We start from the raw sequence: 27,392 nt of genomic DNA, 5'->3' as shown, positions 1-27,392 counted from the left end.
CCAGAAACATGTTCAAAGAAAAACCCATCACCAACCCGGCAGAACATACAGCACTAGTGTGGGGTGTGAGGCAGCAAGTGGGGGCGCTGGGGCGGCAGCAGGACCCCCTTGTGGCACCCCCATACCCCACCCCCAGACTCCTTTACATGAGCTGCCCCCAGACCCCCTCATATCCATCCTGCCTCCAGAACCCCTATATCTTGCTCCCACCCCCTCCCATATGCTTCTCCCAGACCCCCCTCCATGGCCTCCCCCCAGATCCCCCTTTGCTACCCCCCCGTATCTTACCCCCAGACCCCCCCCATATCTTGCCCCCAGACCCTCCTCCATGGCTTGCCTCCAGGCCGGCTGGTAATGTGGGATACAGAGGTCTCCTTGCTGCACACACAAAACTCCTTCCCTCAGCAAGGGATAAGCAGAGGTGAGGGCAGGGGGACTGGGGGGCTGGGGTGGGGGGGTTCTTTAGGGCAGGAGTTACCCCCTGTAGATGGGGAGACCACTTTAGTGTTTGTGCAAAGCCCTGCCCTCGTGCACCTGTCCTTCCATAGCCCACGATACCCCATCCAGCCCGGGCCCTGGGTAGGCTGCTGAGCACCCGACCACAGCCAGGCCTCCATGTGCCACTGTCAAGGGGACTTGGCCAGCCATGATCCTGCGCACACAGGTACATTGCTCCACCCACCCAACAGCCATGACCCAGAAATAAAGCAGGCCCTGTCATTTGCATTTTGAGGATAAGGAAACTGAATAATAGAGTCTATTGAACGCATACGCAGTCTTTCCAGACCCTATTGAGTAGGTACCACTGTCATCCCCATTTCAGAGCTAGGAGAGCAGAGGCCAGACACGTTCCGTAGCCTGCCCAGGCGGGTCCGTGCTGGACCAGGAGAAGAGCCAGGCGGGCTGATGGGTCCCGAGCTCATGCTCCTGACCGTCAGGCTGTGTGTCCTGATGGCCAAGGCCAGGGTGGCTCTGCCAAGCCCAGCCAGCCCAAGACTGGACCATCCCCAGAGTCCACTCCAGCCTCCTGGGCACAGGGGTCACCTCCCACCCCTACCCACCCTACAGCCTTTTCCCATCTAACCTTTTTTTTAAAGCAAGACATCCCTTGGAATGGGCCCACCCTGAGATTTTATGGATCCAAAGAAAAAACCTAATTAGCTTCATAAACTGTAATTGAGACTCTCCAGGGGACACACCTCAGCTTTCAGGTTCCCCAGGGACTCTGAGGCTCTGAGGCGGGTGCACAGCCAGGTCCCTCTTCACCCAGCACCAGGTGACCTGAGAGGCCTGGCCCTGCCTTCCTCATTTTGAAATGTCATCCTGTGGTCACCTCTCCTTCCCTGATGTGAAGCAGTGACCAGCTCTGCCCCATCCTACGCATGTGTGCACACACATATATGCACACACGTGTGTATACATGCACACACATGTAAATACACATACACGCACATGCATATGTTTGCACACATGCACATACCTTCACCTCCCTATCCCTCCTCAGGGAAGGCCTTCCTCGGGACTGCCCCTCCTCCACTCTGGCAGCATTGGGGCTTGAGTCTTGTGGCCCCATCACAACTGTGCTTAGCTACTCCAGCTCCTCATGTGACCTCTCGGACCCCAGGCTCTGAGCTACCTGAGGTGAGGTGGGGCCACACTGGTCCCCGCCTCCGTGCAGCACACGCAGCCCCATCCTGGGAGTGCCACCCAGGTTCCCTCTAACTGTGCTTTCTAGGGGCTGGGAGGACCTCTTCCTCTGTGCCAGGTGTGGTGCCAGAGTGGCCCCAGCTGAGAACCTGGCTGGGACCAAGCCCCAGGAGAGTGGTCCGGCACGTACCTGAGTCGCTCTTCCTTCCATAGACACATTTGGAGTTCCCACTGCCTTCCTAGGCCCCACCAGATGCTGTCACCTCCAGGAAGCCTTCACAGATTCCTCCCTGCTGATAGCCTCGACCTGGTTCCCAGGGCATTTGCAAGGGAGTAGAACAAATACCAAGTTCGTGCAGGGCCTGCTGGCTGTGTGCTGAGCACGAACCCCGTGACCACCTCAGGGGCAGCTCTGCGAGTCCCCACCTGGCAGGTGAGCCACAGGGCCACAGGCATGGCTGGGGGTCCTCTGCAGAGCCTGATGTGTCACTGGCCCTCATGTGTCCTTCTCCGATCTGCTCATTCATTCATTCATTTATTCAGCAGGGGTTCTTGAGCGCCTCTGAGGGGGAGCGTCTGCTGTAAAGGACTGGCGGGATGCAGACGGTTACCACTGGTGTGACGGGCTCTGATCAGGAGGCACAGGGTATCGGGGAGCTCAGAGGGTGACATCTCACCCTGCCTTGGCAGATGTGGGGAGGGAGAGGGGTCAGGAAGGACGTAACTGTGTGTGTGGCAGGCGCTGTGGCAGCAGAGCTGAGGGGACATAGGCACAGTTGCTGGATGCAGGGCTCACACTGTGCCATACATCAGAAGCTGGCAGGGACTGAGCAGCATCTTTGCCCTCCCCCTTGCACCCTCACCACCCAGTGCAGCCCAGTACCTGGGGGGCATGGGTCAGTGCCTGGCACATTTTGTCCTGACTGTGGAAAACTCTTCACAGCCCTGAGTGCTGCTTTAGCTTTGGCCCCACCCATCTCAGGCTGCTTGGAGGCCTGAGGCCTCTCTGGAGGGCCAGAAGGGATTCCCAGTGGCAGGATAGCGTGGACAGGGGGATCTGCTGTGTAAGCCTGGGAAATGCTGGCTGCTTGAGGCTGGCACACTCCCCTGAGGCTGTTCAGGCACGATCACTGGGTCTCCCCGTTGAAGTGGCTCTAAGGCAGGTCTTCCCGGTTACCAGCAAGCAGATACATGTTGCAATGGGCTGAGAGCGGGTGTGTATCTCATATTGCCCAGAGGAGCTTAATGACAGCCCCTCTTTAAGGAACATCTCCCAGACCCAGCGTTCTGAGCGCCCTCTGAGCAGGCAGCCCGCCACCGGGGAGCCGGCCAGTCTGAGTCAGTCCTGCCTGGGAGGCAGTCAACTCTGGGGAAGGCAGAAGAATCACAGCACTGAGCGCCGTCCAGTTTCCCCTCAACTACATTCGCGGACACGGCGCCAACAGGGGAAAACTTACATAGCACCTATTCATTCTGAGGCCTGGCCGGCCTCTGGAAATCAGCATTTCAGTGTTGGCCAGGAAGGAGGCCAGAACTGTGCTGTAGCATTTCAATGTATGGCTGTCCCACATTTTATATTCCAGTCCCCTGTTGATGGACACGTAGGCCATTTCCAGTTTTTTTCATGATCATAGATCATGCTACCGTGAACAGCTCTGGACGTGTCTCCTTGTGCAACTATGGTGCTAGGTGGTTTTCAGAGCATTTTTCTCCAAACTTGCTGGGTAATATGGTCACCTTGGAGAGCTTGTTAAATATACATATTTCCAGGTCTGCTCTGGTGGGTCTGATATTTGGAGCCAGGAATCTTTTCTTTCTTTTAACAGATACTTAAGTGATTCCTGTAGTCCAGGAAGTTTTGCAAGCCCTGATGCGGAAGAGCTCACTGGAGCAAACATGCATGTTCTGTTTTACTAATTAGATATACACTACTGATGACGCCAAAGTGGACGTGCCATTTCTATCCCCTCCAGCAGTAGGAAAGAATCCCATTATCCCACATCCTGGCCAATTCTTGGTATTGTGAGATTTTTTTAAACTTCTTCTCTGAAGACTGTGATGGTATTTTGTTGTAATATAATCCACATTTTCTATATTATTACTGTGCTTGAGCACTTCTTCAAATGTTTGATGACCTTGACCATTGAAACTTCCTTTTTGTGAATTACCTATTCATATCCTTTGTAGCTTCACTGTGGAATGCTTGTTAATGATTTGTAGCCATTCTTTATACATTTCACTCCCATTCCTTTGTCAGTTATGTGTGATGCACACGTCTGCTCCCAGTCTGTGGTTTGTCTTTCCACTTTGTTTGTGGCCTCTTGTTGGGACACAGTTTTAAATTAAAATATAATCAGATGTATTAATCATGTTGTTGTAGTTTGTGCATTTTCTATCTTGTCTAAGAAATTCATCCCTCTCCTTGTTATACTTAGAAAGAAAGATATTTTACATTCTCCTTCAGGAATTCTAAAGATTTGCTTTGCACATTCAGGTTCCAAATCTACTTGAATTTGACTTGTGTATATGGTGTGAGGTAGGGATTTGATTTTATTTTCTACATGGATAACAGTTGTTCCATTATCACTTTTGAATAGTCCACCCTTTCTCTCACTGACTTATAATGCCACCTCTGTCATATGTCAACTTTTCATATTTGCTTTATCAGTTCCTGTTAAATGTGTTTTTAAAACTTTATTGAGACATAATTCACCTATGATACAATTTACCCATCTAAAGTGTATAATTAATGTTTTTCTTATAGTCATACAGCATCGCCATCAGTCAATTTTATAACATTTTCTTTTTCTTTTTTGTTTTTGTTTTTTTTGAGATGGAGTCTTGCTCTTGTCACCGAGGCTGGAGTGCCATGGCACCATCTTGGCTCACTGCAACCTCTGCCTCCCGGGTTTAAGTGATTCTCCTGCCTCACCCTCCCGAGTAGCTGGGATTACAGGTGCCTGCCACCACACCTGGCTAATTTTTGAATTTTTAGTAGAGACGGGGTTTCACCGTGTTGACCAGGCTGGTCTTGAACTCCTGATCTCAGGATCCACCCTCCTTGGCCTCCCAAAGTGCTGGGATTACAGGTGTGAGCCACCACACTTGGCTATTTTCATTACCCCCAAATAAACCTTGTACCCTTTAGTTACCTCCTCATCTCCATAGCCCTAAGCAATCACTTACCTGCTTTCTGCCTCTGTGGGTTTCCCTATTCTGAACATTTTTTATGAATGGAATTGTATAGTATGTGGCCTTCTCTGTCTGTCTTCTTTTACTCTGCATGTTTTCAAGGTTCATCCATGTTGTAGCATGTATCAGGACTTAATTTCTTTTTATGGCTGAATAATACTCCACTCTATGGATGGACCAGTTATTTATTCATTCCTGTGTTGGTGTATATTTGGGTTGTTTCTGCCTTTGGCAGTAACATATAGTAATGCTGCTGTAAGGATTCATGGGCAAGTTTTCATGTGGACATAGGTCTTCATTTCTCTTGGATATATGCCTAAGGAGTGGAATTGCTAGGTCACATGGTATCTATTTTTAATCACTTGAGGAATTACCAGACTATTCAAAAGCAGCTGCACCATTTTACACCATTTTACATTCCCACCAGTAGTGTATGATGGCTGATTTATCCATGTCCTTACCAACACTTCTTATCCGACTGTTTAATTCTAGCCGTTCTAGTGGCTGGTGAAGTACTATCTCATTCAGATTTTGGTTTGCAGTTCCCTACAATGATGACTAGTGATGTCAGGCATCTTTTCTTGTACTTATTAGCCATCTGTATATCTTCCTTGGAGAAATGTCTATTCAGATTCTTTGCACATTTTAATTTTATTTATATGTGTATATATATTTTAAAGTCAGCATCTCTGTCACCCAGGCTGGAGTGCAGTGGCACAGTTACAGCTCACTGCAACCTTGAACTCCTGGGCTCAAACCATCCTTCTGCCTCAGTCTCTCAAGTAGCTAGGACTACAGGTATGTACCACCATTCCTGGTGAATTTTTATTTTTATTTTTGTAGAGATGGGATCTTGCTATGTTGCTCAAGCTGGTCTCAAACTCTTAGCCTCAAGCAATCATCCTGGCTAGGCCCCTCAAAGTATTGGGATTACAGGTGTGAGCCACCACATCTAGCCTCCTTTCAACATTTTAAAAGTGGATTAGTTGCCTTTTTATCATTGAGTTGTAAGAGTTATTTGCATATTCTGGATATAAGGCCTTTATCAAATATATGATTTACAGATACAGTTGACCCTTGAATAACATGGGGGTTAAGGGTGCTTGCTTCCTGTGCAGTAGAAAATCCGTATATAACCTTTGACTTCCCCAAAATTTAACTACAAATAGCCTGCTGTTGACCGGAAGATTTACTGAAAACATAAACTGTTGGTTAACACATATTTTGTATTTGCATTATACCCTATATTCTTACAATAAAGGAAGCCAGATAAAAGAAAATTTAAGAAAAGCATAAGGGGCTGGGTGTGGTGGCTCACACCTGTAATCCCAGCACTTTAGGAGGCCAAGGCAGGTGGATCGCTTGAGCTCAGGAGTTCGAGACCAGCCTGGGCAACATGGTGAAACCTTGTCTCTATTTAAAAAAAGAAAATATATTTACTGTTCATGAAGCAGAAGCGAATTATCATGAAGGTCTTTATCTTCATTGCCTTCACATTGAGTAGGATGTGAGTAGGCTGAGGAGGTGGAGGAAGAGGAGTGTTGGTCTTGCTGTCTCGGGGTGGCAGAGGTGAAAGAAAAACTGCATATAAGTGGGCCCATGCAGTTCAAACATGCAGTTAAGGGTCAACTGTATTTTCTCACATTTTGTGGGTTGTCTGTTCATTTTCTTGATGTTGTTTTTTAAAGCACACAAGTTTTTAAAGTTTTGATGAAGTCCATTTTATCTTTTCTTTTGTTGCTTATGGTTTTGGTGGCATATCTAAGAATCCTTTGATAAATCTGAAGCCATGAAGATTTACCCCTGTGTTTTCTCCTAAGAATTGTGTATTTTTAGCTGTAATAGATAGGTTTTTGATACATTGTTAATTCACTTTTGCATATGGTGTGAGGTAAGGGTACAACTTCTATTCTTTTGCATGTGGCTATCCAGTTTTCCCAGCAACATTTGTTGAAGGCTATTCTTTCCCCTTTGAATGGTTATGGCACACTTGTCAAAAATCAGTTGACCATTGTAGTAGGCTGTTCTTGCACTGCTATAAAGAAATGGCCTGGGTAATTTATAAGAAAAGAAACTTAATTGGCTTATAGTTCTGTAGGTTGCACAGGACGTATAGCAGCATCTGCTTCTGGGAGGCCTCAGGATGCTTCCAGCCATAGTGGAAGGCAAAGCAGGAGTAGGCATCTCACATGGTGAAAATGGGAGCAAGGGTGGCGGGGGTGCCATATACTTTAAATGACCAGATCTCATGATAACTCACTCACTATTGCAAATATGGCACCAAGCCCTGAGAGATCTGCCCCATGACCCAAACACCTCCCACCATGCTGCACCTCCAGCATGGAGGATTACAATTTGACATGAGATTTGGGTGAGGACAAATATTCAAACTAAATCAACCATATACACAAAGTTTTATTTCTAGACTTTCAGTTCTATTCCGTTGATCACTGATATGATTACTGTTGCTTTGTAGTAAGTTTTGAAATTAGGAAGTATGAATCTTCCTACTTTGTACTTCTTTTTCTAGATTGTTTTGGCTATTCTGGGTCCTTTATAATTCCATATGAATTTTAGATTCAACTTGTCAATTTCAACAAAGAAGTCAGCTGGGATTCTGAAGGGGATTGTATCACGTCTGTAGCTCAATTTGGGGAGTGTCTTAGTCCATTTGTCCTGATATAACCAAATACCTGAAACTGGGTAATCTATAAATAAGAGAAATTTAGCTTGGGCAAAATAGGGAGACCCCATCTCCAAAAAACAAACAAAAAAAAAATCAGGCATGGTGGCGTGCATCTGTAATCCCAGCTACTCAGGAGGCTGAGGTGGGAGAATCACTTGAGCCCAGGAGGTCAAGGCAGCAGTGAGCCATGATCCACTATTGCATTCCAGCCTGGGCAACAGAGCAAGACTCTGTCTCAAAAAAAAAAAAGAGAGAGAGAAAAAGAACAGCAGTTTATTTCCTCACAGTTCTGGAGTTGGGAATTCAAGATCAAGGCACCAGTAGGTTGGTGGCTGGTGAGGGCTACTTTCTGCTTTCAAGATGGTGCCTCTTGGTTTGTCCTCACGTGGTGAAGGAGGGAAAGGAGAAACAGGGACGAACAGTGTTCATAGCAGCTCTTTTATTTATGAATTGCTAATCCCACTCATGAGAGCAGAGCCCTCCTGACTGAATCACCTCCTAAAGGCCCCACTTCTAAATACTATCACGTTGCTGGTTTAGTTTCAACACATGAATTCTGGGGGGATGTTCAGACTGTAGCAGGGAGCATTGCCATCTTAACAATATTAAGTCTTTTGCTCCACACACATGGGATGTTTTTCTGTTTATTTAGATCTTCTTTAATTTCTTTAAACAAGTATCATTAATCCAAAAATCTGAAATCTGGTATGCTCCAAAACCTGAAACTTTCTGAACACTAACATGACAGCAACAGTGGAAAATTCCACCCCTGTCCTCATGTGATGGGTCGCAGTCAAAACGCAATCAAACCTTGTTTCATGCACAAAATTATTTAAAATTTTGTATAATTACCCTCAGGCTATGTGTCTAAGCATATATGAAACACATATAAATTTTATGTTTAGACTTGGGTCCCATCCGCAAGACAATCTCATGTATATGCAAATATTTCAGAATCAAAAAATATATATAGAAATAAATTTGAAACACTTTTGGTCCCATGCATTTTGGATAAGGGATTCTTTACTTGTATTTTGTAGTGTTCACAATATAAACTATAATATAATACAAACAATATAAGCTTAAATATAAAATTTGCCCTTCTTTTGTCAAATTTACTACTGAGTATTTTATTCTTTTTGAGCTACTATAAATGGGGCTGCATTCCTGTTAGATTTTTTTCTTTCTTTCTTTTTTAAGAAATGGAGACTTAGGCCGGGAGCGATGGCTCACACCTGTAATCCCAACACTTTGGGATGCCGAGGCAGGCAGATTGCCTGAGCTCAGGAGTTTGAGACTAGCCTGGGCAACACAGTGAAACCCCGTCTCTACTAAAATACAAAAAATTAGCCAGACGTGGCGGCATGCACCTGTAGTCCAAGCTACTTGGGAGGCCAAGGCAGGAGAATTGCTTGAACCCGGGAGGTGGAAGTTGCAGTGAACCGAGATCATCATTTTTGGAGATAGAGTCTTGCTCTGTCCAGGCTGGAATGCAGTGACACAATCTTGGCTCACTGCAACCTCTGCCGCCTGGGTTTAAGTGATTCTCCTGCCTCAGCCTCCCGAGTAGCTGGGACTATAGCTGTGTGCCACCACACCCAGCTCATTTTTATATTTTTAGTAGAGGCAGGGTTTTGCCATGTTGGTCAGGCTGGTCTCAAACTCCTGACCTCAAGTGATCTGCCTGCCTCGGCCTCCTAAAGTGCTGGGATTACAGACGTGAGCCACCGCGCCCGGCTTAGATGTGTTTTTAAAACAACATTGTGTAGTAAATTTTTCTTAGGCTGGTTCAAGGCTAACACGCTGAAGGTCCCAGGTAGTGAAGCAGGTGAGTCCTGAAGGACTGTGCCCCTCCCACACCCACCCTAGCAGCTGTTCCACATTGTAGATGGGTCCCTGTGTCCCTGCATTGTCACCTTCCTGTCTAAATGAGAGGTGGGGAGAAGGAGGGGTGAAGACCAGTGAGCTTAGTCACCTCGAGGAGTGGGGCCGGTGCAGAGAAAGATGTGAACTGTTCCCCTAGTCCTCTTCCTTCTGGGGTTGGGAGGGGAAATAGCCCTGAGCCAGCATGGACTGTGGTCAGTTACAAATGTGAGGGGGCCGGGCCCCTGCCCTGAAGGATCTCCCAGATTTGTGGGGAAGACACAAACTCAGCACAGAATGGAAAGGGGCCTGGGGACACAGTGCTATGCCGAGCTTGGAATTTGCTTCATGAAGGGACAGCCAGTAGTGTCTGTGCAGGTCCAGGGAGGCTCCACAGGGGAAGTGAGATTGGAGCTGAGGCTTGAAAGAAAGGCGGACCGAGAGGAGACGACTTTCCAGGGCAGGAAGTCCTTCCCGAGGCGGGAAGGACCACAGCTCTCCTGTGGACCTCCTCTTAGTACTATCAATTTTAATTACTCAAAGAATTATATAATTAAAGGTGTGCTCATTTAAACAGACCTTCCCTGGATTAAGAGTAATTAAGTTTTATTGTCATTATCTTGGAAATTGCCTTGCCATGGACCTGTGAACACCGACTTATTTATGTATATGTGCAGAGAAATCATCTCATGGATTTTCTTTTCAACTGAGATGACCTTGGGCGATTATCAAGGTCAGGTGGTGCCCATTAAAGGTAACAAACAACCCTTCGGGCTGGTGTGGGGGAGCCCTAATTTGCAGCGCTTGCCACTTTCTTTTTTTTTTTCTTCTTTTTTGAGATAGAGTTTCACTCTTGTCACCCAGGCTGGAGTGCAGTGTGTGATCTTCACTCACTGCAAAACCTCTGCCTCCCAGGTTCAAGTGATTCTCCTGCCTCAGCCTCCCGAGTAGCTGGGATTACAGGCACCCACCACCATGCCAGGCTAATTATTTTTGTATTTTTAGTAGAGATGAGGTTTTGCCATGTTGGCCATTCTGGTCTTGAACTCCTGGCCTGAAGTGAGCCGCCCGCCTCGGCCTTCCAAAGTGCTGGGATTACAAGCATGAGCCACCGTGCCCGGCCTCCACTTTCTATGGTGTAAATATTCCTACTATGGCCAGTTTCCTCTGGGGGACCCATGTCCCCTCCACTTCTGCCTCCATTCCTACCGTGGCCAGTTTCCTCTGGGGACCCATGTCCCCTCCACTTCTGCCTCCATTCCTACCATGGCCAGTTTCCTCTGGGGACCCATGTCCCCTCCACTTCTGCCTCCATGGTCTTTGCTTGTTTATTTTCAAATGTGGCCAAAGTCCACCCTGAGGCTGGGCGCAGTGGCTCATGTCTGTAATCCCAGCACTTTGGGAGGCCGAGACAGGCGGATCACCTGAGGTCGAAAGTTTGAGCCAGCCTGACCAACATGGGGAAACCCTGTCTCTACTAAAAATACAAAAATTAGCCGGGCATGGGGGCACACGCCTGTAATCCCAGCTACTTGGGAGGCTGAGGCAGGAGAATCACTGGAAACCAGGAGGTGGAGATTGCAGTGAGCTGAGATCATGCCACTGCACTCCAGCCTGGGTGATTCCATCAAAACAAACAAACAAACAAACAAACAAAAAACCAAAAAAACCCACCCTGAGTTTAAAAGAAAAGAGCTAAGAAATGCTTGCTGGGCTGTCTCGGGGTGGCCACGGAACTCCCGTGCCTGCCACAGATGAGGACGTGGAGGCCCTGGGTGAGTGCTGAATGCAGGTTGTGGGACAGGGCTGCCGGCCTCTGTAAGGATGGGGACCCCAGACCCACCCGGTGGAGCTGGGGCTGACGGCTGTGATAAACACAGCCTCACCCTGGCATTGCCCACCGCCACTGGCTGCCAGCTTTGATGGACGGCCCCACTGCCACTGCCCCTCTCCAGGCAGGCCACATTCACAGGTGCTCTGTACAGAGAGCAGAAGTTTGAGGGAACATGACCCCTGAACAGGCACTTGCTGAGGCCCGGGGCTTCATGTGTCAGGCCCAGAGGTGGCCACAGGCACAGCACGCGTCCCTCAGTCTCGCCACCTCCGCTGCCTTCCAAAGTGCCCTGGGTCGAGCTGACTGGAAGCACTGCTTCCTAGAGCAGCCACTTATGCTTGTACTTTTTTCTTTTCTTTTCTTTTTGTTTTTTTTAGACTGAGTCTCGCTCTGTTGCCCACGCTGGAGTGCAGTGGCACGATCTCGGCTCACTGCATTCTCCAGTTGAGGTGATTCTCCTGCCTCAGCCTCCTGAGTAGCTGAGATTACGTGCATCCACCACCATGCCCGGCTAATTTTTGTATTTTTAGTAGAGATGGGATTTTGCCATGTTGACTAGACTAGTCTCGAACTCCTGACCCCAAGTGATCCGCCTGCCCAAAGTGCTGGGATTACAGGCAGGAGCCACAGTGCCCAGCCCTACTTTTTCATTTTGAAATCAATACAAGTTTTTACAAATGTCTGCAAAAAAATATCCATATTGGTAGGTCCTGGCTCCTCAGAATCTGAGGTGACAGCAGCTTGCAGAGGACACTGCTCCCCCAACACTGCCTTCCAAGGGAGACATGCCCCACCCCAAGGCCTCCCTTGTCCCCTCCCTCCTCTGACAGTCAGGTCCAGGGGGCCCTGGAGAGGGCCCTGGCCCACCCTCCACACATGTTGCACAGTGCCCTGGGAGTGAGGAAGGAAGGGCAAAGGTTAGGGAAAACCAGACGTCAATTTCTTGACCAGCCGCAGCAGGAGCAGCGCGGTTATTTATAGCCCTGTTGGAGCGCCCTTAAATCAAGGCTTTCCCCAGCAGTGCGGCTGTGAAGGCTCCACGATGATGTCATGGTGCCCCTCCCTTGAACCATCCCAGAGAAAGCAGGCCTGTCACCTTCAAGGACCAATGCTTCTGCCGGGACTCGAGCAGAACCTGTTCCTGCTGCTGCAAGGTTTACAGGCAGCCTTCGGGACAGTCCGTGCAGAAACGTCAGGAACCTTTTCCTGCATAAAGTATCTCAGAGCTTATAGCACCTCCTTGGCGGTGGCCGTGCCTGCAGTCTGATACATGGGACCTCTGACCTCTGTCTCACTTGGAGTGTGCACCGCAGGTCCTAATTCCTTATCTGTTCCAACCGCAAAAGCTTCCACTGCGGGATGGAGCCCTGCTATCATTCAGGCTTCTGAGCTACCTGGAAGGCAAAGGCCTCTCTGTGAAAATGCAAACTTGGCTTTAAAAAGCTGACACGGGGCCGGGTGCGGTGGCTCAAGCCTGTAATCCCAGCACTTTGGGAGGCCGAGATGGGCGGATCACGAGGTCAGGAGATCGAGACCATCCTGGCTAACCCGGTGAAACCCCGTCTCTACTAAAAAATACAAAAAACTAGCCGGGCGAGGTGGCGGGCGCCTGTAGTCCCAGCTACTCAGGAGGCTGAGGCAGGAGAATGGCGTGAACCCGGGAGGCGGAGCTTGCAGTGAGCTGAGATCGCGCCACTGCACTCCAGCCTGGGCGACAGAGCGAGACTCTGCCTCAAAAAAAAAGAAAAAAAAAAAAGCTGACACGGGCTCAACCATGGAGTTGCTTAGATGCAGTTCACAATCTCGCAGGCCCACGGCAGGATTCCACCCAGGGGAAGGTCCTGGAGGTGGCCATGTGGCTCAGCAGAATGAGCTGGGAGGAGTGGGACCGTTGGCACAAGAGCAGGGGCCAGGCTTAGTGCACGGGTCCCAGTGTGCAGAGCTCACTGGCCCCAGCTTTCATCACCCATCTGAGATCAGCCTCCTTCACCCCCGTTCTCTGGGACTTCCTTGCTGTGTTAGAGACTCGAGCAAGACCTTTCCTTGGCCATCCCCGGATGGACCTGCCTTTCCTGCATCTCTGGGGGTGAGGTCGGCTCTCGTTCAGGCCTGCAGGGTCCCTGGTGCCACAGCCCCTCTGGTTGGAAGGCCCCCTGCGTGCAGCCCTGTTCTCCAGCCCTGCTCAGCTCTGAATGAGTTCATTATTTCTCAGCTCGCCCTGGCCGCCAGGCTGGCAGTTCTTCGGGCTGGCGGGGTTCGGGAGCTGTCAGCCTGCCAAATCCAGTTGTTTGACTTCATGTTTCAAGGCCAAGTCCTTTCAGGAAAGTTCTCTCCATCCCACAACTCCACCACCCCCCGCCCTTAGAAAAATAAATGCGTGACTGACTGGCTTTGCAGGTTTTTCATCCACGGTTCTTTCCAAAGAATAGTGTGAAGAGCTCATTTGGCTCGTTCATGTGACGTCCTCTCCCAGTCCCTGTCTCTCTCTCCTTCCACAGCCACATGAAACCGAAGTGGGAGAACAAGGTGTGGCGCATTGTTGGGGGTGGGGTGCGGAGCAGGCATCGGCTTTGGTCGAGGTCTGCAAAGGAAAGCACTACTGCTGCCAGGCTGCTCAGGAGTGGCTCCCACCCTCGACCTCGGGGAAGTGCTGGAACCCTCCGCACGAGGGCAACCTTCCTTGGGCTCTGAAGGCGCCTCTCATCCTCTGAGCCCAGAAGACTTCTCCTGACCCAGAATTCTGAGTTGAGTTCTGATGCAGGCATGGGCGATGGTGAGCAACTCCAGGCTGCCCCAAGAAAGCCACTGTGTGACCCCATTAGGGGACTTGGCTCCCCTGCCAAGCCCCCACCCAGCACCTGCCCTTTGTGTCATGACTAGACTTGTCACTTCTAGCCCAGGAGCTCCAGGTGAAGGGGACTGCGTTGGTCCTGTCTGCCCAGGGCTCTCCCCACCCACACAGTGCACCTGTCCCACGGAGGCACCAACAAGGCTCAGCTGAGCCCCTGCCAGAGGAGACACGGTGGGCTGCAGCCCCAGCACTGCCACCTGCCTGCCTGCTCTGCCACCAAGGGAAGCCACGTCCCCTTCCTGAGCCTGCTTCTCTGTCCACAAAACAAAGACCAGATAATTCGAGTGCACACTTGGAAGGACAGGATGGCTTTGTATCCATCTGGCTGTGCCCTGTAACTCAAGGGATGGGACTGTGTCATTGGTAAACACTGCAACAGGCCTCCTTCCCAGGAAACAGGATCTCTGTCCCAGACAGAAGCGGTCTCGCCCATCCTGGGGCCTAAGAGCATCATTCCTTTGTGAAGTTTCCACCAGACTCAAACCTGAGGAATTCCTGTTTCCTCAAATCTCTGTGTGGGGAGTGCAGAGTGGTTCTCTGAGGGGGGTGGAGTGTGCAGGAAATAAGCCAGGGGGAGGGGGCACAGCGGGTGGGTGTTAACTGCTGCTTCGGGGTCAGTCTTGTTAATGAAAGCGGGGGCGAGGCAAGGGGGGAAGACTCCCTGCACCTGACCAGTGGCATGTGTGTGGCTCCAGCCGGCATGGCCTGAGCTGCCAGTGAGGGAGAGGGCCTCGGAGAAAAGACAAAAGCTGGGGTACCCCTGAAGGTAGGGCAGAGCTGGGGCAGTCGGGCTCTTCCACAGGTGCAGGCCTGGCGCTAGAGGACAGAGTCCATATCACCCCCCACCCCCACCATCTCCCCCACCATGGACAGTGTAGAGCAGGCTCCTGAGGATGAGGCAGCCTGACTCCTACCCCTGGGCTGTCCCCCTGACTTCTGCTTTCTCTGGAAGTCTGGGGTTCCAGGCCACGCAGGTAGAGAACATCAGGTTTAGGACAAAGTCATTGTGGGCACTGAGGCCCAGAAAAGGGACTTGCCCAAGGCCACATAGCAGGTGGCTGGCACTGTGCCCATGTCTCTGTTACTCCTTCCTCTGCTTGCTTTGGGTTTATTTTGCTCCTCTTCTACTTCCTTAAGATGGGAGCTTCAATGATCAGTTTCAGACCTTTCCTCTCTTCTAACAAGCATTTGGTACTATGAATTTCCCTCTGAATCCTGCTTTAGCTGCATCCCAACTTCTGATACCAGGTAGGAGTAATTGTTCTAAGCTCCACAGCTGACTCCAGAGAGCAGCCACATTTGAGAAACGTTCTCATCTTCTCTCTGATCTTGGGTCTCTGACAATGGAACTAGCAACACTTCCTGGTTCTGAGGGCTCTGAGGAGCAAATTAGACTCTGTCTGGTGGTGAAGAACTTTGTTTAGGAACAATTTAAGATGTCAACAGGTTGATCTGCTCTCCTCCCTCCTTCTCCCCACCTTGTAACACATCCTAGACAAGTCAGCGCTCAAGTTTATATGAACAAATAAGCAAGTAAAATTAGTTAGGAAATCAAATCTTGGGCTTGGGGAACAATAAGAGGAGGCAAGCCCTATGGGACGGTAAACTGCAATGTAAAGCCCCATTTGCTGGCACAGTGTGGTCTGGCATGTGACTAGGTGAGGGACAGTGCAGGGTGGCCTCCTGCATATGCCAGGCTCTGTGTACCGCATCTCTCACCAGGAAGGCAAAACCTGGCAGATGGCACCTGGGTCTGATGGATCCTCAACCCTCTCAGCACCCCAAAGAGGGAGGTCCCATTACCCTCGCTCACCCAGCCCCAGGCTGGCCCTGTCAGCTCTTGAATTGCAGCATACCCAAGCCCTTAAAGCACAGTGGACCTAAGGGTCAGGTTTGAGCTTTCATGGTGAGACCCTAAGGTCACTGGTGGGGAAAATGAGTCACTGGTGGGGAAAATGAGTCACTGGGGCATTCCCTGAACTTGGGAAAAGCCCTGGCCCCAAAATCTTGAGCCTACATTGCTGCCAAGTTCCCGATTTCCCTTCCAGTCCTCAGTTTCCCCTTCTCTCTGGCACCCTCCTAAGGACCACTGAGCCTCAACCATCACCATGGCCATGGCTGGTGCCCAGGAGGTGGGAGCCGTGGAGCTGCCTCCAGGCCTTCCCAGAGGCCCCATGGCTGTCTTACTTGGTTTATGGCTTCCCAGTAAATGGTGGGACAGGACCAGGGTCTGAGGAAAAGCAAAGCAGTGTTGACAGAGTGCCCTGGAGGGCGGCTTGTCTCCCTGGCCTGGAGAGGAAAACTGAAGAAAACAAGATTCCGTCTAGGAATCGTCCAGGGCGCGGCGGCCCGCCAGGAGCCTGGGCAACTTGGATGGGGTCCCTGTGGGCACAGTTGGCCCAGTGTGGGGTGCACCGCCCCGGGCAGGCTGGCGTCCCGGCGGCCAGAATGAATGGACCCTCACTGGGCCGCTTTGACAATTTATGAGGTGACGATGTTGCAGCTATGATTAATGAGGTGGCCTCAGTCAGCGTTTCGGGGAACCGGGTGCAAGTTGCTAGGTAAATACAGGGGGAGGGTGCTGCCCTCCCCACTGGCCTGCTCCAGGTCCCTGTGCTATGCCTCAGTCTCCCCATCTGTGTGGAGGAACTGATGAAGACAGCACATGCCCCCTGCCCCGTCCCCTGGATTGCAAGTCCAGACAGGAGAGAGCGTCCTGGGAAGCCAGCCGAGAGTGCCTCTTTCTGTTCGGGTCCTGCAGCCCGTGGGTGGCAGGCAGGTAACGCTGTCTGCCCAGAGACAGGTTGCGCTCTCAGGAGGGACACAGACTCTTATCCTCTTAGGTACAGCCTCCCTGGCCGCCTTGGGTGAGCATCTGCCCCTCCCAGGCCTCAGTTTCCACACCTGAGATGTGAAGGGTTGCACCCTAAAGGCCCTCCAGCTCTCAGGTTGGGGGAGCACTCTTCTTTCCCTGCAGTTGTTTCCAGCATTAGAGTCACACGGGGGTCCGCGTCCCAGCCCCCGCATGCTGGCTGCATGACCCAAACTTTACTCCCATGTCTTCCTCTTGGGGGTGTGACATGAGGTCTTCCCCAAGTGGCCCCGAGTGAGGCACCACCATGGACCTGCTGGGCAGACCCCCAGGGCACTCTATCCAGAGAGTGGCAGATCCAAACATGACATCCCCAGTGGCCATGGCTGAGGAGAGGGGCTGGAGCGAGGACCAGCCTTGGGCAGTCTCCAGGTCATGTGTGTTTGACGCGGGAGGTTTCACTGGCTCCAGGGGCTCCCTCGGCTGACTGAAGCTGTCCCTTACTCCATAATTTACTGATATGGTCTGTGGAGCAGGTGGCATTTGCCATGCCTGCCCTGCTTGGGTATTTGGCCCCAGGGCCAGGGCTGGCCTGGATTTTCCCTCTCACAGCTATTGAGCACCAGGCCCTTGCCGCGTCTGGCTGGGCTGCAGAATGCCCTTGACCTTTCGGCATCCTCAGTACCTCTGTGGAATGGCACCATGACCAAACTAGAGACTTTGCTCTTGTTATGCACATTATTAAGACAGCATCGCCAGACATGGTGGCTCACACCTGTAATCCCAGCACTTTGGGAGGTTGAGGCAGGCGGATCACTTGAGGTCAGGAGTTCGACACCAGCCTGGTCAACCTGGGGAAACCCTGTCTCTACTAAAAAATACAGAAGCTAGCAGGGCGTGGTGGTATGCGCCTGTAATCCCAGCTACTCAGGAGGCTGAGGCAAGAGAATCGCTTGAACCTAGGAGGCAGAGGTTGTAGTGAGCTGAGATCATGCCATTGCACTCCAGCCTGGGCAACAGAGTGAGACTCCATCTCAAAAAGAAAAGAAAAAAAGAAAAGAAAAAAAGACAGCATCACTGTAGCCAAAGGAACTTAAAAGAAAAAAGTGCATGTTTACACAGTTGTTCATTTCCTCCAGTTTCCTGCCAGCCCCCTTCTGTAGCTATGGGCACGTGCACATGTAAGTCTTGTCTTCTCTTTCTCACCCTGCTCATTGTTCATGGCTGCATAATATTTTACAGAGCAGATAAACTCTGCTGGCCTTAACTACTCCCCAGAGTCAAACGTCTCCTTTTCTGTTGTAAATATCTCTGCAATTCCTATAGCTTTTTCCCTTCAATTCAGTAAACTTTTATTTATTTATTTTTTAAATTTGAGACTGAATCTCACTCTGTCACCCAGGCTGGAGTGCAGTGGCGTGATCTCAGCTCACTGCAACCTCTGCCTCCCACATTCAAGCGATTCTCCTGCCTCAGCCTCATGAGTAGCTGGGATTACCGGCGCCTGCCACCACGCCTGGCTACTGTGTGTATTTTTAGTAGAGATGGGGTTTCACCATGTTGGCCAGGCTGGTCTAGAACTGACCTCAGGTGATCCACCCACATTTGCCTCCCAACGTGCTGAGATTACAGGTGTGAGCCACCGTGCCAGGCCAAATTCAGTAAACTTTTAAGTTAAAAACAAATGTATTTTTAATTGACAATTAATTGTATTAGTGAGACTTTATGGAAAACTTTCCACGTGCCAGGCTGTGGGTGGGGTCTCTTTAGAGCTGAGTCTCTGGGAAAGGCTTCCAGGAGGGGGGTTGAAGAGCATGATCTCCTTGTGGAGTTAACAGCAACATTCGGATCACCCCCGGCAGAAGCGCCGCCAGCCGGCACCTCTGGGGAGGGAGATCGCGGTGGAGAGCGGGTGTGCGAGCACATACAAGCCCTGCCGCATCACCAGCCAGGAGCCCATCACCAGCCAGTGCTTCCTACGTGGTGCCTAGTTGGTCCTCACACTGATGCGCCTCCAAAGGGAGCCACCTGTTCAGAGTGGGATTTGGATCTGGAGCATAGTCTGGAGCCTGTGCTGGAAATGCTACAGCCAGACCCTCTGCACCAGGGTCCCGTGCACCCCAGGGGGTACAGTCACCTCCCTGGGCACATGGGGAGTTCCTGCTGGAGCCCAGTGATGGGTGGGAGCTGATGGAAGCTGACATCCCGGGAGGTCACGAGTGGGCCGGATGCCGTTTCCTGTTCTCCGTTCTCCCCACTCCTGCAGGGCTGGACTCCAGTGATGGTTAGCGTGTGCTGGGCCATCACCCAGGACCCTCACCACAGGGCATATGAGTGTGCAGAACTGGCATTAAAATATTTCATTCCATCAGTGTGGTGGCTCATGCCTGTAATCCCAGCACTTTGGGAGGCCAAGACAGGAGGATCACTTGAGGCCAGGAGTTTGAGACTAGCTTGGGCAACATAGCAAGACCTCATCTCTACAAAAAATATATATATATATATCAGCTGGGCGTGGAGTCGTGGAGTGGCTGTGGTGGTGTGCACCTGTGGTCCCAGCTACTCAGGAGGCTGAGGTGGGAGGACCACTTGAGCCCAGAAATTCAAGGCAGCAGTGAGCTGTGATCACCACTGCACTCTAGCCTGGGTGACAGAGCAAGACCCTGTCTCTAAAATAAATAAACAAAATGTTTTGTTTACCATGCGATATGGTTTGGCTGTGTCCGCACCCAAATCTCATCTTGAATTGTAGCTCCCAGAATTCCCACATATCATGGGAGGGACCTGGTGAGAGGTAGTTGAATCATGGGGGCAGGTCCTGCCCATGCTGTTCTCGTGATAGTGAGTAAGTCTCATGAGATCTGATGGTTTTATAAATGGGAGTTCCCCTGCGCAAGCTCTGTTGCCCGCCACCACGTAAGATGTCCCTTTGCTCTTTTTTTTGTTTTGTTTTTTTGCTTTAGACAGAGTCTCACTCTGTTGCCCAGACTGTAGTGCAGTGGCGTGATCTCTGCTCGCTGCAACCTCTGCCTCCCAGGTTCAAGCATTTCTCCTGCCTCAGCCTCCCAAGTAGCTTGGAATACAGGCATGCACCACCACACCCAGCTAATTTTTGTATTTTTTATTAGAGAGGGGGTTTCACCATGTTGTCCAGGCTGGTCTTGAATGCCTGATCTCAAGTCATCCACCTGCCTCAGCTTCCCAAAGTGCTGGGATTACAGGCGTGAGCCACTGCACCCAGCCCCTTTGCTTTTCCTTTGTCTTCCACCATGATTGTGAGGCCTCCCCAGCCATGTGGAGTTGTGAGTCCACTAAACCTCTTTCTTTTATGCATTACCCAGTCTCAGGTGTGTCTTTTTAGCAGCATGAAAACAGACTAGTACACCATGTCATTTAATGAGGCTGGGCCTGCCTCTCTCTGATGGAATGACTCCTCCCCAGGTGACAGCCTCTGGTCCCCTCTGCCATCACACTGGCCTTTGGAGTGACTTCTGCATGGGGATGCTGGGCGGGGTTGGGGGGTGAGCACTGGAAAGGGAGCAGCCCCAGCTCTGTTCTTCCCCACCCCCTGCGACCTGGTTGGGGACACGAGGAGGGCACCCAGCAGGCTGCCAGGGGTAGGAGGAGGGACTGCAGTCTGGCCTCAGAACCTGGCTGTCCCCTGTGGCACCACACAGCAGGGACCTCAAGAGTTTGCATCCATCGGAGATGGCCAGGGGTCTGCTCATGTGGGAAGCATGGCTTCTGAGCCCCCAGAGAGCCTGTGCTGGAGCCTTGGCTGCCATAGAAGGCCATTCGCATCCCTCACGCCCTGGCCTGTGCTGCTGGGAAGGTTGTCACTCCTAAACAGTTATCTGCTTCTGTGTTAACCTACAGGGATTACTTCTTTGCTTTGGCTGCCAGGGAACTCAAAGCTAAGTTTTTTCACTCAAATTCCCAGGCCTCTGGTGTAGATATCTCCTTTCTTACTGTGGTTTCTGAGCCACCCTGCAAACTTCCTCTGGATCTGTCCCAGTACAAATATAACTGTGTGCCCTTCTAGGCTACCTGGGACACTTAAAAAGAAAAAGTAAAGATAACTCTTTGAGGCTTAACGTGCATACAGCGAAGTGCGTGAATCTGAATGTGTGGCTGATGAATCTGTACACATCACTGTCCCCGCACAGCCACCCACATGAAGATGAGTACCTCCAACACCAAGCCCCCCTCCACCCAGTCAACACTCTTCTCCAGAGGGAGCCAGCCCGTGCCTTCACCCCCCTCTTCTGCCTGATGGTAAACTTGAGGTGAATGGGCTCCTACACATGTACACCCACTCGTTCATTTCATGCGTGTTGTTCTGTGCAGCCAGACTCCGTCCTACGGCATCCGTGGGTGATGTTTCATCACGAGGCTGGACCACGATGTATCTGTCGTTTCACTGTTGCTGGATACGGGCTGTTTCTGGCTTGGGGTCCTTATGAACAGAGCTGATCAGAACATGCCTGTCCACGGCTCTTGGTGGACATAGCCTCATTTCACGTATGTGACTCAGGAGCGAGGCTGCCGGGTCCCGCGGCATTTATGTGTTTAGTGTGGGAGATTCTCGCCAAACATTTCCCCACAGGGTCTGATGCACCATATTGCGCTCCCGCCAGCCTCGCGTGAGTTCCCATAACACCATGTCTTCTGCAGTACACGGTGTGACTGGACCTCTCCACGCTGGCCATTCAGGTAGGCGTGGAGTGGTGTCATTTCCTTGCTGAAGGGCCTGCACGAGTCCCTTTTAGGTGGAACACACGCAGAGTGGGCCGACACGCATAGGAAGTCCCGTGTGAAGCCTTGGAGAGCCATGGAGGTAGCACAGCCGCATCTCTAAGTTGGGGCCGCGCTTTTCTTGGAACAAGAGCCCTACACGTGGGACCCTAAACAGCACCCGGGGAGGGGCAGCCTGGCCTGTGAGCAGGGGGGCACCATGAAGTTGGGTGGGCGGGTGGGGAGGCCTGTCCTTAAGGGACCTGCTTCCCAAGCAAATGGGCCAGGACAGAGGCTGCAGGTGTGAGCCGTGCCGTGCCACCATGATGGTGAATGTGAGGTGTCAACTTGATTGGATTGAAGGATGTCTGGATGGCTGGTAAAGTATTGTTTCTGGCTGGTAAAGTGTGTCTGTGAGGGTGTTGCCAGAGGAGACTGACGTTTGTGTCGGTGGACCGGGAGAGGGAGACCCACCCTCAGTGTGGTGGGCGCCATCTCGTCGGCTGCCCACATGACTGGAACAAAGCAGGTGGAGGAAGGTGGGAAGACTGTTTGCTGGGTCCTCTGGCTTTCATCTGTCTCCCGTGCTGGGTGCTTCCTGCTCTTGGACATCAGACTCCAGGTTCTTTGACCTTTGGACTCTGGGACTTGTACCAGTGTTTTAGCTGGAGCTCTCGGGCAGTGTCGGCTTCCCTGCTCTTGAGGATTTTGGACTCGGACTTAGCTGCTACCAGCTTCTGTCTTCCCCAGCGTGCATACGGTCTATCGTGGGACCCGCCTTGTGACCGTGTGAGCCAGTTCTCCCTAGTAAACTCCCTTTCATATATCGACATGGATCCTACGAGTCTTGCGCCTCTGGGGGGCCCTGCCTACACAGTGGCGTAGCGCTCCAGGCCCCTCGCCTGGCCTTCCGCTTCAGTTTCTTTGCCTACTGGGCCGAATATTGGTGTCACCACCCAGGATAGCAAGTCCCCATCAGTGTCACTGCCACCTGTCAGAAAGATCCCCCAGCCCAGCACTCAGGTCTGTGAGTGGCAGTGGAGATGACACTAGGCTCTGAAATAGTGGGGCTGAGTGGCTTCAGCACCCCTAGGACCCGCAAGGGCACCCTGAGCACTGGGGGAGGACTGGTGCCACCTCTCTGCACCCCTGCTTTCTCCTGGGCCACTGGGTTAGACATGGGGCCTCCCTGCCCCCATGTGGTTTGGCCTGAAAAGAAGGGGAGGTGGGGTGACACTTCTGAGGCGGCCCAGAGTGAGTGCCCTGCCGTGAGCCCAGCGTGGGCCCCGCCTGTGCCCCTGGGTGGGGGGTGCATGCAGACCTGGGGGGATCTGGCCATTGGAGTGCACACTGGGAGGGGTGGAGTCAGGTCTTTTTAATCTAAACACACACCAGGTGCTTAACGTGTTTTTATCAAAATATTATGAACAGCTGCAAGAGGCTGCTCTGCTCTGAGGCCCTTCACCCAGGCCTGTCCCTCTGCCAAGGCGAGCCGTTTAGGTGAGCCCTGCCGGGCACCTGCTAGCCCAGGCCCCGGCTCCTGGTGGGCCCTGGACCAGGCTGCAAGCATCTCCAAGCACATGGCGGCGAGGCATCCAGGCCTCCCAGGCCCGGCTCTGAGCCTCTGTTTGGTCAGCAGTAAGATGCGGCTGTGGCACCTACCTCCCCAGCTGCTGTGAAAACCAAGTGAGCGGAAGCATGACAGCCCCTCACCAGGTCCCCAGTGGGAGGACTCGGTGACTGGCACTGCCAGGAGTGATGTTATGACAGGAGCGTCCCATCAGCCTGGAGGGGTCACAGGCTGGGTCAGCACCCACAGGGGCTTCCACTTCTCTGTCTCGGGGAGTCCAGGGTGGCCCCTTGCCCTGGTCCCCAGGCACAGTCACACAGGTGCCTCTGCAGGGTCTGGGAGTCAGCTGTCCAGGGCCTGCTTGGTCACTGCGGGGCAGGAGTGTGGCGCCGTGAGCCCGGTGGCCTGGCTGGGCGCGGCCTTGAGGTTCTATTGAGAACCCCATGGGGAAGCCCCCTTGAGGTGTTTGGGCATCGGACCTCCCCGCCGTCTCCTGAGGCGGGGCCTGCTCTCCAGACAGTCACATCAGCATGAGTTCCCATGAGCCCAGGGCCAGCACGAGGATCTACTGTGAATGGTCCATCCACCCATCTGTCTGTCCATCCATCCATCCATCCCTGTCCACCTGTCCACCCCGATGCAGTTCCTGCCATCCACCCGTCCATCTGTCTACCCATGCACCTGTCCATCCCCATCCATCCATCCCCCTGTCCATTCCTGTCCATTCGTCCACCCTGATGCAGTGCCTGCTGTCCGCCCTTCTCTGTCCATCCCCGTCTATCCATCTCTGTCCATCCATCCGTCCATCTGTTGATCCCCATCCATCCATCCCCCGTCCGTCCCTGTCCATTCGTCCACCCATCCACCCTGATGCAGCACCTGCCAGCTACCATTCTCTGTCCATCCCCATCCATCCATCTTTGTCCATCCATCTCCGTCCATCCATCTGTCCATCCACCTGTCCATCCCCATCCATCCATCCCCCATCCATCTACCCTGATGCAGTGCCTGCCGTCCACCCTTCTCTGTCCATTCCCATCCATCCATCCGTCCATCCATCTGTCCATCCATTCATTCGTCGTCCATCTGTCCACTCATCCATCCACTCATCCCACCCACCCTCCCATCCACCCATCCGTCCCCAGCCATCCATCCTCCTGTCCATTCCTGTGCATCCATCATTCTTCAAGGCGTCCACTTGTCCATCCCCATCCACCTGTCCACCCATCCACCCAGGCGAGCGCCTGCCATGCCCACCACCTGCACCATCTCGGTGAATCTCCACCGTAGCCCCAGGAGGGGCTCTCTTCAGCCCCACTTTCGGGATGAGAGAAGGGAGGCTCTGAGTGGCCATTTGCCCAAGGTCACACAGAGCTCAGGGCCAGCCCTTCCCATGGCCAAAACCTAGGCCCCCTCTGCCAGCCCCGCCTCCGGGCTTGCAGGTGGAGCAGCCAGGGGTTCCGCACTCCCTGCCAGGCAGCCACCAGCCCTGCCCGCTCCCCTCTCGGCTCCTCAGCCTGGCTGTGGGAGGCCCCAGTCCCTCCTGTTGTTGGAATTAGGGAGGCCTGGCTCTCAAAGCTTTCTATAAACAAGGAGAAAAAGTGAAGCCACTTTTGCTGTGGGGACGTGCTGTGGGCATCCTGGGGAATGTGCTGGCCCCTGCCTGGGGCCTGATTCGGAGTGCCCGGAGCTGTGTCTGTGCCGTCGCCTTGAACTGGGTGTCATGCTCTGTGGAGAGAGCTGCCCACGCGGGGTGCTCTTCCCATGGCACCGTCAGCTCCCGTTCTAGAAGGTCCCAACTGGGTCCCCCAGACCTGCGTCCCAGACACCTTCCAGGTCTTCATTCATTGATCATGCATGTATTTGGGGGGTAGGATAGGTCCTGGAGACCACGGGGCAGGGATCTCTGAGTTGGGGCTGGCGGAGTGAGGGAGGTGAGAGGGTGTCCAGGCAGAGGAGGTGGCAGAGAAAGGCGCCAAGTGAGGCAGGGGCAGTTGAGGACATGAGTGCTGGGGAGCGGGGATGGGGGGCAGCTGGTGGGTAAGCAGCGGCCAGCTCCAGGGCCCCCTTGTGGGCCACGTCCGGGAGACAGGGTCTGGCCTTGTTGGTAGTGAGGCCCCTTGCGGTGATGGGTCTCCCGTCAGACCTCCAGGATCCCGGGTTGCTGGTTTGGCGCAGTCCCGGCTTCAAGAGCTTTCATTTCCATCACTGGCGTCTGCGGCTCTTCCTAGGCCCCTGCCCTGGGCCACTGGTGCCTGCTTCACCAAAGGCACAGAGGACTGCAGGCGGCCGGGGCAGGGTGAGGGGCTTGCCTCTTAGGGCTCAGCTTCACTGGCCAGAAACAGGGCTGGCCCGATCTGCGTGCTGGCCTGGGTGGAGTGGCCAGCATGCCCACACCCCTCAGTGTGGATGTGGGGAGAGGGTGTTCCAGCCAGGGCAGCTGGTCTCCAGAACGAAATTCTCTATAGCTGGGTGCTGAACCTGGGTGCCCGGGGTCTCACGCGGTGGGGCCTCCCCTGAGGAGGTGAAGTGCATGTGGCCCCTCATGCTGGAGCTGGACTCTAGGGAGGACCAGGAGGGTGAGCTCAGGCCAGGGCGCCAAGGCCCTGAGCCCCAGGGGCTTGCCCGTCTGCCCATCACTCCTCCACTCATGGGGAGGGACTGCCCCCCAGCCCAGATTTCTAGGAGGGCCAGGGCTCACAGGAAGCCAGTGCCGGGCAATCACCTACAGTCCCCAGTGGTCGGGAGGAAGGAGGCTGCCTGCTTGTCCGCTCAGGCAGTTGGCCGACTGCTCCTGTGCTCACTAGGATCCAAGGCCATGAGGCCACTAACAGAATGTCCCTGATCTCAGGGATCTCAGTGTGGAGGGGGCAGCACACAGGTAACCAAACCATTGTAGCAGATTGATGGGTGCTGTGATGGGGTCCACACAGTTGCCGTGGAGTGCAGAGTGGGCACCTAACTGAGGAGGCGAGGGTTGGAGGGAGGAAGGCTTCAGGGAAGACTTCCTGGAGGAGGTGACTTGTTCTTGGGGAATGAGGCCCAGGGAGCTAAAGCTTTAGGGCAGGGCAGCAGATTCAGAGACACCCACAGGGGCAGGGGGAAGTGCACTAGAGTGACGGCTGCCTGGTGTGGGAACAGGGAGACAGAGAATGGCGGGAGTGTGGCAGGCTGGGCCCACCTTGCCCCTTTCAAGGGAGCAGCTGCCATGTCACCCCCTGCAGCACTCTCTGCTGCCCATGGTTTGTCAGCCCATATTGTGGGATCGTTCACATTTTCTCAAGAAGCCAGATTTCCAGCTCCTAGTTTTGAAAAGTTCTATGTGCGCTTGACTGGGGGCCCTATGTACGTGAATTGGGTGAGAGCCTGAGACAGGCGGGTGAGCACTTGCCGCACACTCCAGCCAGGGTCCGGAGTTCAAGGGACTGCATTTGCCACGTGAGGGAGTCTCTGGAGACCACCAACCAGCTGGTGGGCAGCCAAGCATCACCACCAGTCCCTCTCAGTGCGTCCCACCTCTGTTCTCACCCGCTGCGGTGCCTGAAGTCAGTGGGGCAGTGAGAACCACGCAGGAAATAGCTGGCGCCATGGTGTCGGTTCTGGTTGACAAGGTGCCACCTGGCTAAACCCAGCTGTAAATAAGTCCCGTTTCCTCCCTGTGGACAGAGACTGGTGGGTGCCAAGGTTCACGGCAAAAGCCCTTCCCCGCCAGCCCCACTGCTCTCTGCCTGCCTGGCACATGCCCTTGCCTCAGGCCTGGCCCCCCAGGTCCTGTTGACCACCAGGCTGCAGATCCCAAGGAACACAGGCATCTGGGTGGCCCCACGCAGAGCACCGGCCAAGGGGAGGCGGTGGGCTACCAGGCCCCGCGTGCACTCCCAGAACGCACCGTTCCTCTTCTCCAGCTCCCGTCTGCCTCCACATATGCTGTGCCTCGCCCCTCACTGCACTGCCTCTTCTTAGTGCCCCGGCTCCATCCGGGGGAGCTGGGTGGGAGGGAAGGCCCCTGCTTACAGGCCTCCGGGTCTAGCCAGAGTCAACCAGCCCACCAGAGACGCCCAGATGCAGGCTATGCCCCGTGTGCCCAGGGAGGATTCGCTGACGTGAGCCCAGATTTCGATTGTTGTGGGAGGGAGATGAACCGGGTTTAAACCCCAGCTCTGCTGCTTCTGGCTGTGACTCTGGGCATGGCCCTTCCTTCTC

General features: G+C 53.0%; 1 protein-coding gene across 3 annotated transcripts in view; it reads left to right on the top strand.

Annotated features, from left to right (window-relative positions):
* LHP (phospholysine phosphohistidine inorganic pyrophosphate phosphatase) overlaps positions 1-27,392 on the top strand; it is a 153,304-nt gene that overhangs the window by 114,707 nt on the left and 11,205 nt on the right. The gene's annotated exons all lie outside the window — the stretch shown is intronic.

Source organism: Macaca nemestrina, chromosome 9, assembly GCF_043159975.1.
Source record: "Macaca nemestrina isolate mMacNem1 chromosome 9, mMacNem.hap1, whole genome shotgun sequence".
NCBI lineage: Eukaryota > Metazoa > Chordata > Mammalia > Primates > Cercopithecidae > Macaca > Macaca nemestrina.
The sequence above is the reverse complement of the archived record's forward strand: the minus strand, read 5'-3'. Positions and strand labels throughout refer to the sequence as shown.